This window comes from Leptodactylus fuscus, chromosome 6, assembly GCF_031893055.1.
Source record: "Leptodactylus fuscus isolate aLepFus1 chromosome 6, aLepFus1.hap2, whole genome shotgun sequence".
Classification (NCBI taxonomy): domain Eukaryota; kingdom Metazoa; phylum Chordata; class Amphibia; order Anura; family Leptodactylidae; genus Leptodactylus; species Leptodactylus fuscus.
The window spans coordinates 101,976,102-101,989,534 of NC_134270.1; the positions used below are offsets into that span (position 1 = coordinate 101,976,102).

General features: G+C 42.4%; 2 protein-coding genes across 2 annotated transcripts in view; both read right to left on the bottom strand.

Annotated features, from left to right (window-relative positions):
- Positions 1–13,433, bottom strand: part of TM9SF4 (transmembrane 9 superfamily member 4) — a 318,186-nt gene that overhangs the window by 169,432 nt on the left and 135,321 nt on the right. The gene's annotated exons all lie outside the window — the stretch shown is intronic.
- The window catches only part of POFUT1 (protein O-fucosyltransferase 1), a 142,906-nt gene that overhangs the window by 49,131 nt on the left and 80,342 nt on the right, over positions 1–13,433 (bottom strand). The window lies entirely within an intron of this gene.

Below are 13,433 nucleotides of genomic sequence, written 5' to 3' on the forward strand. Positions count from 1 at the left end.
GCCCCACGTTGTTGAAACACAGCTTTTTTTGGTTGCAGATTTTGCTGCTGTTTTTTTGAGCCAAAGCCAGGAATGGATTATACAGAAGGTAGACGTATAAAAGCTTCCTAGATATTCCCCAATCCCTGTTTCCATGCTTGGCTTTGGCTCAAAAAACTGCAGCAAAATCTGCCACAAAAAAGGTGCATTTTTACAACATGGAGCGTCAGTGTGAAGAAGAGGCCCCACATTGTGGAAACATTTTTTGATTGCAGATTTTGCTGCGTTTTATTTTTTTAGCCCTACCTAGGAGTAACTACCAAAGGAATGGGAAATACCTTGGAAGTTCTTATACTCCTTCTGCATAATCCACTCCTGGCTTTGGCTTTATAAAAAAAAAAAAAAAAAAAGGCAATAAAAAAACCCTGCATTTCTACAATATAATGACAACCAAAAACATCAAAATGACCTTGTTCAAAAGTTCCCATCCCCTGGTGATTTTGGTTTGATAACATGTCCAGAACTTGACACGAAGGGGTTTGAATGGCTGTAACCCCTGGTTCACATTAGCATTTGGATTCCGTCTAGGGAAGTCTGCATGAGGACCCCCCCAAATGGAATACCAACGCAACTGCAAGCACTGTGCAGTTAAAGCACACGGACCCCATAGACTATAATGGGGTCCGTGTGCGTGCCGCGCACTGCTTGCATGGGCTCTAACCGGACGGAATCCACACGCAGATGTGATCCTGAGTTTATGGGATCCAGACAGACTATTGCATGTTTCCTCCAGCCACTGACATTTCTGGATTGTGAGACAGGGGAAAGCAAAGGAATTGTCCACGGAAAAGGTAGTTGAACTATATAAAACAGGAAAGGGATACAAAAAATTATCCAAGGAATTGCTACTCTATATACTCGAGTATAAGCCGAATTTTTTAGCCCAGTTTTTGTACTGAAAAAGCCCCCCTCGGCTTATACTCGAGTCAGCAAAAAAAAAATTATTTTTTTTTTTATTTTTTTTTTTTAAGGAGGGGGGTCTATGACCAGCCACAATATTAATGTATAGAATCTCCCATAAAATAGTGCCAAAAAAAAAAAAAAAAAAAGTTCTAAATCATTCCTTTCCCTAGAATACATACAAAAGTAGAAAATGACTGTGAAACACATACACATTAGGTATCCCTGTGTCTGAAAGTGCCTGGTCTACTGAATATAGGGTATCTGCAGTGCTCCTGTTCCATCGGGAAGGGGTTAATACGAGCATTGCAGATACCCTATAGTTCCAGGCTGAATCCCAAGTGGGGGGGGGGGGGGGGGGAGAACCCAGTCCTCAAACTCGGGGAAGGGGCAGATAGACAACCAAAACACCTCCTCCCCTTCCCCAGCAACTACTGCACCCAAAAACTCCAACCATTTTCATTTTTGAAATTTTCCAGTAGCTGCTGCATTTCCCCCCTAGCCCTAGGCTTATACTCGAGTCAATAAGTTTTCCCAGTTTTTTGTGGTAAAATTAGGGGCCTCGGCTTATATTCGGCTTATACTCGAGTATATACGGTAATACCTGTCAGCAATATCACATTGTGATTAACAAATGGAAAATCAGGGGCTCTGTAAAAACCAAACCACAGTCAGGTAGATCAACCAATGTTTCTGCCACAACTGCCCGGAAAATTGTTCGGGACGGAAAGAAAACCCAGACATAACATCAGCTGAAATACAAGATTCTGAAAACTATCAGTGAGGCTGTTTCAAGATGCACAATAAGGGAGCAATTACACGGAGTAAAGTGGCGCTGATTCTGCCGCGATAACCCCATACCTCCCAACCGCTCCGGCTTGACGGCGTGATGACGTCACATCACGCCTACAACTATTTGAGTGAGAGAGACTGTGGAGAGAGCTGCGGGGGAGCGTTGGAAGGTGAGTATAAGGGAGCCTTCACACGGAGTAAACGTGCGTGTATTTTTGCAAAATACACGTGTAAAAACAAGACTCCCATTGACTTCAATGACATTTTACAGGCGTATTATTACACGTGTAAAAAATATCATTGAAATCAATGGCAGTGTTATTTTTACACGTGTATTTTGCAAAAATACACGCGCGTTTACTCCGTGTGAAGGCTCCCTAAGTGTTTTTTTTTAGTTAAACATTGAGGGAAACTTAATGTAGGGGGCCAATGAAACTAGGGGCAGATGAAGGGGGGGAGAACAGCATGAAACTGTGGGCAGAGATGGTGGGGGGGACATGAAACTGGGGGCAGATGAAGGGGTTATATGAAACTGGGGGATATGTGTAGGGATATAGTTGATGTTCCTGGTAGTGAAGTTAGGGTCCCAACCCATCTTGTAATGTAAGACAGAACTTCACGTTTCGAAGTGTCTAAACAATCACCATTTTATTCGTAAAGTCAAGTGTGAACGTTTTCGGTTTCATAGACCTTCATCAGACTCTGTTTAAACAGATGAAGGTCTATGAGACTGAAAACGAAACGTTCACACTTGACTTTACGAATAAAATGGTGATTGTTTAGACACTTCGAAACGTGAAGTTCTTTCTTACATGAAACTGGGGGAGAGATGGAGGGGGGGACATATAATTTAAGGGTGACTGTAGGAGGATTATACTGTGTGGGGGCACATGAAAAATTAATGAGAATGGGCAAAATCAACATAAAAGTGGGTGGAGCTAAATTTGCCGCTGCTTGCGACGCACATTTTGTCCCTCTTTCGGTTCGTCAAAAGTTGGGAAGTATGGATAACTCGCGGCAGAATCAGTGCTGATAAAAAGACTCCCATTGACTTCAATGGGTTCCGTTTTCCACGCGGAATACATTGAAATCAATGGGTTAAAAAGCCTCCCATTGATGTCAGAGATGTCAGAGAAGTAGGCCCAAAGCCTGTCTGGAGCCCGGAGAGATAAATAACAGGGTTTTTTATGTTCCCTTACCTCTCCTAAGCCTCTGATCATTATACTCGAGGGTCTGAAAAGACCCCCCAAGTACAATAATAGTGTTTGTGGGGGCCTCTGCCAGGATTGGTAAGTAAATAGGACCCATTACCGGTAATGGCCTATTAAGAAGAGAAAAAAAAACAACGCAGAGTTAGCGGCTGTCGCCGGACCCCTAATGTCCTGGGCCCTCTGGCAGCTGCTACTGCTGCTACCCCTTTAGTTACGCCCCTGACTAATGTGCATTAACTTGAAAACCTGTCGCGTACTGCTATAGTAAAAAATGTGGTCCTCAATACTGCAATTAAAAAACTGCACCCAGTTTCTTAGTAACAAAGGGCGGTGTAAACAGATCCTAATCAAATTGTATTGTAATGAGCTATGTACCTGTGCGTCCATCACATGACCATGGACTAAGGCTTGGCAATTATGGTCTAAATAAAATATAACAATTTATTAGATATTTTACCTTGATTACAGTTAATTGCGATAGGTTATTCTGGAAGAGGACAAAGACCAGCGCTGTAATCCAGAGTAGGTGAGTAACACTGTGTTTTACATTGATCATCTCAAATGGTCACTGATGCACAAATACTAAAACTTAACATTTATTAATTCACCCCTAAAAATACTAGTTTAAAGCATACATAAGATTGACCAATGACAATCCAGCCACTGAACTATGCACAAATTATCCCATAGGTTCAGATAGGGAAAAATGACAGAATCACCGTATTATATCCATGTGTCTATAGATAAAAAATGGTTCGATCTTACCACCATAGTGGATTACTCGGTTGTTGTTCAAATGGATGCTGACGGGTGACAGTCCCTAGATATCCCTAGGTCACTGTCCCTTTCACCCTGTATATAGCTCCCACCCTAATAAGGGCGGTCCCAAACGGAACCTAAAGTTGACCCTTATCAGTCCTTACGTGACGTTTCAGGGTGTATTCACACCCCTCTTCAGGGGACCTAACTACTCCTAAAACTAAAAGGAAAACTGAAAATTCAAATCGCCCTCTCCAGCCCGTTTAAGCTCTCAGGGAGGGGGCTTCCATATTCGGCACAGTGGTGCATGTGAACAGGGATCACAATCCAGAGACTACTCTCAACCTGTCTCTCGCAAATACTTTGTGGCAGTGGCCACAAAGTCTCCGGATTGTGATCCCTGTTCACATGCACCACTGTGCTGAATATGGAAGCCCCCTCTCTGAGAGCTTAAACGGGCTGGAGAGGGTGATTTGAATTTTCAGTTTTCCTTTTAGTTTTAGGAGTAGTTAGGTCCACTGAAGAGGGGTGTGAATACACCCTGAAACGTCGCGTAGGGACTGATAAGGGATATCTAGGGACTGTTACCCGTCAGCATCCATTTGAACAGCAACCGAGTGATTCACTATAGTGGTAAGATCAAACCATTTTTTACTCATAGACACATGGATATAATACGGTGATTCTGTCATTTTTCCCTATCTGAACCTATGGGATTATTTGTGCATAGTTCAGTGGCTGGATTGTCATTGGTCAATTTTATGTATGCTTTAAACTAGCCTTTTTAGGGGTGAATTAATAAATGTTAAGTTTTAGTATTTGTGCATTATATGCTTATGTGCTTATATGAAAATTGGACTTTCTGATGCTTTGGAAATTATTAACCTCAGAAGTGGGGAAATATTCCACATAGTAGCCTATGCTTTAGTTATTCATCTCAAATGGGCCTCCACTAATTAAATTTTGAGAACTGAAAAGACCCCAGAGTATAATAATAGCAGCTCCAGTTTGGACATGTTCGATCCGAGACTTGCAAATAATGCAATAACCAAACTAAAATAATTGATATGCACAAAATCACATTGGTTACCCGTATCGATGGTCGGTTTCAGTTATTTATCGATTAATTGCCTAAATCTACTATGGATAGAATTTTATCCATGAGAAGTAAACAAATATTAACAGCAAGTAGAAATCTAGAAAAGTGTGAGGAACCGCATATATAAAATATATTAGAAAAGAATATCTCCCAACCGTCCCAATTTCAGCAGGGCAGTCCTGGTTGGTGGGAGGTATATAGGAACATCACATCACTGGTACCGCTGCTACCACATCCCGTCACCCCTTCCATCCCACGTCTACCTCTGCTGGAGTTGGCCATCCAAACCCTTAAAGGCCACCCGGAATTGCAGTACCTCCTAGCCCTCCTGACCTAAAGAAAGCCTGGCACCAAGACCTCAATGTGGTGAAGACTGATATTGCTAATCTGCAGCAGCGAGCAGAAGACTTGGAAACATTACAGACTTCTGTATCGGCTACCTTACAACAGTGGTGAACCTAGCCTCTCTGCTGCCTGAGGCGGACGGTCAAAAGACTCCCCCCCCCCCAGACTGAATATTGATTGTCCGCCTCAGGCAGCAGGGGCTTGGGAGTGATAGCGGTAACATTACAATAAATACAATGCAGCAATATTTTGTGCAGTAATACTTACAGGAGACGTCTTCCCACATTTCCCATCCCTTCCATTTGGACCGCCATAACCACTTCTTCCAGCTGAGATTTCACTCTGTAAAGTTTGCAACGTAGACATCTTTGACTCCTCACTTCTCCACGCACCCGAACACATATATGTATATACCGTATATAATCTCCAAAAAAAACGTCGCAGTATAAGGCAATAAACCTCCTTCACTTTTTTTTCACTATTCCTGGTGTGCCGCCCGCTTTTTGGAGTTATATTGAACGGGACAAATCCTTTCCCCATTGACGAGCACCCTATACCTATACTTGTGCAGTCATATATTTTTTTTTTTGTGTATATATAATGTCCCACAGCGGCCCCTGCAACTTCTTTTATGCCCCACATGTCACTATTTCCAGATGATGGTGCTGAAGCAGCACATGTATAGATGACTAGAACTTATTTTAATTATTTTATAATATTTCATGTTCAGGACTTTTTTAAAACATCTCTTACAATTCCTTAAACTGCTTTCCGCCAGTGACATTTTCCAATTTCATAACTTTTTTTATTTTTCCATTCACAGAGCCATATTAGGGCTTAAAGGAGTTGTGCAGGCAAAAATGGACAACCCTTTTAACTTTTTAACTCCTTCCCACCGCGGGTATTTTATAGCATTTATTGTACGGGAAAAATATTGTTATAGATTTGTAGAGCGGGCGTTCTCGGACACAGGGATACCTAATGTGAAGGTGTTTCACAGTATTTACGTACTTTTATATGTGTTCTAGGGAAAGGGGGGTGATTTGAATTTTTAATACTTTTTTTTTGCATTTATAAGTCACTAATGCAATGCATTACAATGCTAATGCATTACAAAAATGCAGCATTTCTATTGCAGGCTACATATTGTAGCCTGCAATAGAATGTACTGAATGACAGGCTGGAGAGGCTTCGCAAGGCTCCCAGCTGCCAGAGCAACGGGACGCAGGCTATAGCCAGGCTGAATATAGGGTATCTACAGTGCTCCTATTAACCCCTTCCCGACATCCGCCATGCTAGTAGGCAGATGTCTACTAGTAGTATGGCGGATGTCAGGAAGGTGTTAATTAGGAGTACTGCAGATACCCTATATTCAGCCTGGCTGTAATCAGGCTGAATTCCAAGTGATGAAAACAAACCTCCAGGGGCAAACAGACAACCAAAATTCTGCATCCACACATTGTGCCTGCAGCTCCCTGAACAGTCTGGGACCAGGGACTACACAGAGCAGCAGGGAAGTGAGGAGAGGTGAGTATCAGTGTTTTATTATGTTTAACTGGGAGCCGATGAAGGGGGACATTAAACTGGGGGAAGATGAAGGAGGGACATCAAACTGGGGGGGGGGGATGAAGAGGAACATTAAACTGAGGGGCCAGATGGAGGCTCACATTAAACTGGGGACAGCTGAAGGGGGATATTAAACTGAGAACAGAGGAAGGGGGACATTAAACTAGGGGCAGATGGAAAGAGGCAGATTAAGGGGGACATTAAACTTGGGGGGGATGAAGAGGAACATTAAACCGGGGAGGCAGATGGAGGGTGACATTAAACTGGGGGAAAATGAGGGGGGGGGCATTAAACTTGGGGAAATTATACTGGGGGCAAGTTGGAAGGGGAAATTAAACTGGAGGCAACAGGAGGAGTACATTAACTGTGTAGCTAGAGGGGGACATATCTGCCAGCTACCCCCACAATCTAATGTCCCCCTCAGTTGCCCCCAGTTTAATGTCTCCATCCAACTAACCCCAGGGATTAATGTCTTCCTCCAGCTGCCCTATTTTAATGTTCCCTTCTTGTTACTTGCAGGTTAAACTGAGGCACCAGAGGAGGGGGCTTAATACTGTGGGGCAATTGGAGGGTAACATTATAATGTGGGGCATATAATGTTATGGTGACCATAGGAGGATTATACTATGTGGGGGCATAGAAAAATGGATAAGAGTGGGTTTCTCTCTCTATCCTTTGAAAGTTGGGAGGTATGCACACTTACTACAACCTTATCCTCCCTTGCTTTATTTCCCCTCTCCTCCTTCCTCTTGTACTTTTCAGTTTATCCTTCAGATTCATTCCTATGTTTTCTGTCCACTGGAAGGCTTGTCCTTCCATCCTTCGCTCTTTACATTGGAAATTATTTGTACTACATGTTGTTTGTTTGTTTTACTGGTTTGCAGCACAGAGCCATATACTCCCTCACCTCCTCTTCCCCCTTGTACTTCACCCATCCCCCATTTACTGTTTCCCCAACTTCCCTAGTCCTTGCACCAAACCCTCCTATTGTTAAGGAAGCTTTTTTTTTCTCACTTGTTGTGCTTCCAATGTTTTTCTTGCTTTATGAACCTTCGATAATCTTTAATGTCTAAATGTACCAAAGCTTCCAAAGAATGTATTCAGCATAAGAGGCGTAAGCCTTACTGGCCTCTGAAACTGAGATCACCATCCAGTTTCACCCACCCAGTATAATTGCTGAGGCAACACCTAAAATTGCTGAACAAATGTGAAGCCCACCTTTTAAAATTATGAGCCTCAGGTTCCTGACATTGTGGGCAGATCATGAATCCAAACGGAGACTGAAGGCTTTGTAGAAATTGACTTTTTCTTAGTCTTTTTCCCCTGTTGATTTTATAGATTTTATGGCCGACTGCACATGCTCGCGAACATAAAAAAATGGCCCGAGGCCCGATGGCAGAGATGACTGTTGTCAGAGTCTGGGTTTGCTAGGTGGGGTGGTATAGACACACAAGTCCAGTTTCTTTTAGTCCAAAACAAAGGTAGAGTTTATTTTCACTCAAAAAGGTAGTGCAGCAACAAAAGGAAACAATACAAAAATAAATGCCTGCCCGGCTAGGCTCTAACTGAACATAGAATAGGTTACCTCACCTAGGATAACAGAAATCCAAAAAGCCAGTAGAATCATTCAGGACACAGCTCCAAGAATATAACCTCTCCGTTTGCTCTCCAGCCAAGCCATCAGCTTACACTGCGCAGAGATAGAAGGTTGACCCCCAGCACTGGAAGAAGACAGAGAGAGGCCGTTCTAGCTCTGCCTTCAGGCAGTAGGGGCAAACACGACTTGACTCAGATCTGTTTGCTTTACATAGTTTTATTTTAAATTTATATTTTAAAGAGTGCCTCGCTGATTACCCAGTCTCTTCTACCATGTGTGAGGTCCACATAGTGAATGACCTGAAGATGTCAGATGGGGGAGTATGAGAAGATAGCGAAGTATGTGATTCTCCCAAAACCTCTTACCCCTCAGCCCAGACCTCCTAGTCATCTTCCTGGGGCCCCATATCCTTAGCCTCTCCCCTCCTTCCTGGGGCTATCTAGGGCATACTGTTTTTTTTGTTTTGTTTTGTTTGTTGTTTTTTTTTTTTTTTTTGGGGGGGGGGGTATCCGTTTTAGAGGATGACCTACACTTACTATGGGCACCTTGACTCTTCTTTACCAGTCACTCGAGCAGCAATCATTTGGGGAGTGGCGCCTGTTTTTTTTAATTAAATATCCCAGTTCCCGACACCGTTCTTTAGGCTTCTGCCAGTCTTCCAGTGCTCTGAGCCGGCTCTGTGCCATGGCCAGCTGCAATTTCTACTTTGGTCCTGGATCTCAGCTGGGGACTATGCCTGCCCCCTCCCTGCATTTCCCGGGTCTCATAACCTCTCCTATTGGTCAAGGGGTAACTTGCTTCTCCCTATCCTCTGTATGCTGGGAAAATCTGGGGGAGGATCCTCTGTTCTCTTCAGAAAACTCTCAGTTCCTGCTTTTCTTTTTTTCCCTTTTTCTGCTTCTCCAGAAGCCTGCAAGCTCCTCAGGAACTCTCTTCCTTCCTGAGGGATAAAGCACCTGGACTTCTCTGTGCAGCGTCTGTGAAGCAGTTTGCAACTGGAACTTCTTCAAGTAGTCTAACTTCCCTGGGTAATCTCCAATTTCCTTGGGCCCTCTCCATGTTCTCCTGTGAAGAGCCAATCCTCCCCATGTCCACGTCAAAAAGTTACTAAGCCACCAGCCTGAGCCCATCTGCTCTCTGCCTTCCACCAAAGCCAGGTCAGGTTCCTCTTGACCTCCTCTGGTCTTCAACAATGCCTGGTTCCGAGAATATAAAAAACAAAAAAACTTTGCAAGTCTTCAGTAGGTGATACCTTTTTTAATGGCTAACTCATAATGATGACAGAATATAACGTTTCGAAGCTTCCTCTGAGCTTCTTCTTCAGATATAACTAAAAAACACTCTGTAGAGGCTGCATATTTATGACTGGGCACAGGGGTAGGATTACAGGAGGGAGGGGGGAAGAGGCTTATTACTATATACTTATAACAACAAACAATCAATTGCCAGATCCCCAGTTCTTATCTTAATGGCTGTCTTAATGATTTGTATAAAAAGACATTAACCCACGTGAGATGTTCATCCCATTGTCCAACGTCTGGAATAGGGTCATGGCCTTGTACTCATAAATCAGTCGCTGTTTCCTTGATTTAAAGTTCCCTTTTAAGATCAAGATTTTCATGTCATTGATGATGTTGTGGTCTTCCTGGCAAAAATGATTTGGCACGGGAAGATCAGTTCTCTGTTGTTTGATTGTATGGCGATGTGAATTAATTCTCATTCTGAGTTTCTGACCAGTCTCTCCAACATACAGATTTTCAGTGGAACATTTGGTGCAAATGATCAAATACACCACATTAGGTGTGTTACAGGTGAACGTACCTGGGATTTTATATTCCCTGTTAGAGTTTGGGATCTCTATCTTGTCAGTGGTCAGTATGTGAGGGCAGGTCTTGTACCTCTTCTGTCCACATGGAAATGTTCCTTTGTTAGTTGGAGGTGACAGTGAGCTGCTAATAATCATATTCCTAAGGTTTGGTGGCTGTCTGTAGCATAGGAGAGGGGGGTCAGAAAATATGGATTTTAGACGGTTGTCTTTTTGCAGTAGTGGATGTAATTTGCGTGTGATTCCTCTCAGCGTCTCCAAGTGGGGGTTGGTGACTGCATCTATTTACAACGGACCGGCACCGCAATGGGGAGCAAAATGGCGCCACAGTACGCTAATCTCTTCATGGCCAAGCTTGAGAGTGACTTCCTATCCACCTGCACCATTAGGCCTCGGGCCTACTATCGCTTCATTGATGATATCCTAATCATTTGGACCGGGTCTGAGGAACAGCTGAAAACCTTCCATGAACAGTTCAACCAGTTCCATCCCACCATCAACCTGACGCTCAATCACTCCTTCTCCGAAATAAACTTCCTGGATGCAGTCATCAAGATACAGGACAACAAAATTGAGACATTGCTGTATCGGAAACCAATTGACCGCCCTACGTACCTAAGATGGGATAGTTTTCATCCTAAACACATAAAGAACTCCATTGTATACAGCCAGGCCATCAGATACCATCGCATATGTTCAAACCCTGCAGATAGGGACGAACACCTTGGGGGCCTCAAAAACACATTCTTGAGGCAGGGTTACCATCCAAGAACAGTTGATAACCAAATCACCAGAGCCACCAGGATACCAAGATCGGAGTTATTAAAATACAATACCAAAAAGAAGAACAATCGCGTGCCCCTGGGGGTTGTATCCTCCTATGCTACAGACAGCCACCAAACCTCAGGAATATGATTATTAGCAGCTCTCTGTCACCTCCAACTAACAAAGGAACATTTCCATGTGGACAGAAGAGGTGCAAAACCTGCCCGCACATACTGACCACTGACAAGAGAGAGATCCCAAACTCTAACAGGGAATATAAAATCCCAGGTACGTTCACCTGTAACACACCTAATGTGGTGTATTTGATCATTTGCACCAAATGTTCCACTGAAAATCTGTATGTTGGAGAGACTGGTCAGAAACTCAGAATGAGAATTAATTCACATCGCCATACAATCAAACAACAGAGAACTGATCTTCCCGTGTTAAATCATTTTTGCCAGGAAGACCACAACATCATCAATGACATGAAAATCTTGATCTTAAAAGGGAACTTTAAATCAAGGAAACAGCGACTGATTTATGAGTACAAGGCCATGGCCCTATTCCAGACGTTGGACAATGGGATGAACATCTCACGTGGGTTTATGTCTTTTTATACAAATCATTAAGACAGCCATTAAGATAAGAACTGGGGATCTGGCAATTGATTGTTTGTTGTTATAAGTATATAGTAATAAGCCTCTTCCCCCCTCCCTCCTGTAATCCTACCCCTGTGCCCAGTCATAAATATGCAGCCTCTACAGAGTGTTTTTTAGTTATATCTGAAGAAGAAGCTTCGAAACTTTATATTCTGTCATCATTATGAGTTAGCCATTAAAAAAGGTATCACCTACTGAAGACTTGCAAAGTTTTTGTTTTTTTATATTTTATAACCACTGGCTAACACGGTACCAAAACAAACATTTTCCTGGTTCCGAGAAGTGTTGTAAATTGGCTACTCCATTCAAGTTCTCTTCCCTTCCAAACAAGATTTTTTTTTTGCATCCACTCTGTAGTTTAGTCTGTATACTATACTAGCCACTCTATATTGAGCCATAGATAAGCATTTCTTCAAATTCCTGTGCCATAAATGATCATGTTCTAAGCTGACCACTTAAGCCCCTCACCCTCCCCAGTAGTACTATAAAAACTGTAGGGGCTATTGTTTGGTAGTCTCAGCAGGAATCATGAGGGAAAAAAAGATGTACAGCACCTCTGGAAGTCAGCGACCGATGGGTATATATCAGTGCACAATATATAATGGGGCTCCCCATACACTTAAACACTTATTATTTTATCATATTCTGATGTGATTATAGTCATTCTTTGAGTTAACTTAAAGAAAAAAAAATTGCATACAGAAGCGCAAAAGTTTTTTTTAGCTGGTTTAGGGATGAACAGTCCATCAAGTCAATCATCTTATACTTGGGAAGGAAAAAAAAAAAACAAACAAACCCTAAAACATCCACAAACCCTACTGTGAAGTTCAGAATCCAAGCTTGCCTCTGAGGGACCAATTGTTTCTTATGATGAATCATCTGATATGGAAGACTAAGGATTTTAAAGCAACTGGTCTGTAGCCCTTTTGAGCAGATATAAAATGTACTGTATAGCTTGGAAACCACTTTTTTGGTAGACATTAAATCAGCTAAACAAGTGAATGAAATTCAAGCCATGTCATCCAGGGAACCATACCTCATTGCTGGCCAAGTGAACCTCATTCATTTTCTCCTTAATGTAGCGTCCTCTGCTAACTTGAATCAGGAAATTGTGCTAGCTTCTCTGTTTCCTACACCCTGAAGATAAGGTTCAAGCTAGACTACATCTTCTTGATGTTAAAAGGGCTGTTCTAACCTGTTTTAGCCTTTTCGATTAGTGGATTATTTTTTTTTTTGCAACTTCAAGGCCCCAATAAGGGGAGCGCATGCTCCAAATCTTCCTCAGATTAGCTTGTGCTACTCTTCTCAAGATCTGCCTCCTCCATAGGAAGTCCAAGCTCATTTCATCAATTTTATGGCTATTTCATGGGCAAAACTAGCTAATGTATCTTTCAATTAGATTTGATGCCACCACAAGGACCTCTTCATGCACATTCATCAAGCAACATAGCTAGACGTTCGTGCCAATATGAACTTGCCTTTAGCAGAAGAGTGTTAGAAATAGCTGCAGTTTAACCCTCTTTTTTTCCCATCGCTTGCCATTTCCCTTTGTGTTGGCAGCTCACGGGATGATATGGAAAGTTCATCTTACAGTGACTTGCAAAAATATTCATACCCCTTGAAATTTTCAATTTTGCCACTTTACAAAGCAAAACCAAATGTTTTTTTTATTGAGATTTTAAATGATAGATGGACACAAAGTAGCAGATAATTGTAAAGTGTGACGTGCAAAAGTATTCAGCCCCCCTATATCAATACTTTGTAGAGCCACCTTTCACTGCAATTCCAACTGCAAGTCTTTTGAGATATATCTGTACCAACTTTGCTTATCTAGAAACTGAGATTTTTGCCCATTCTTCTTTGCAAAATAGCT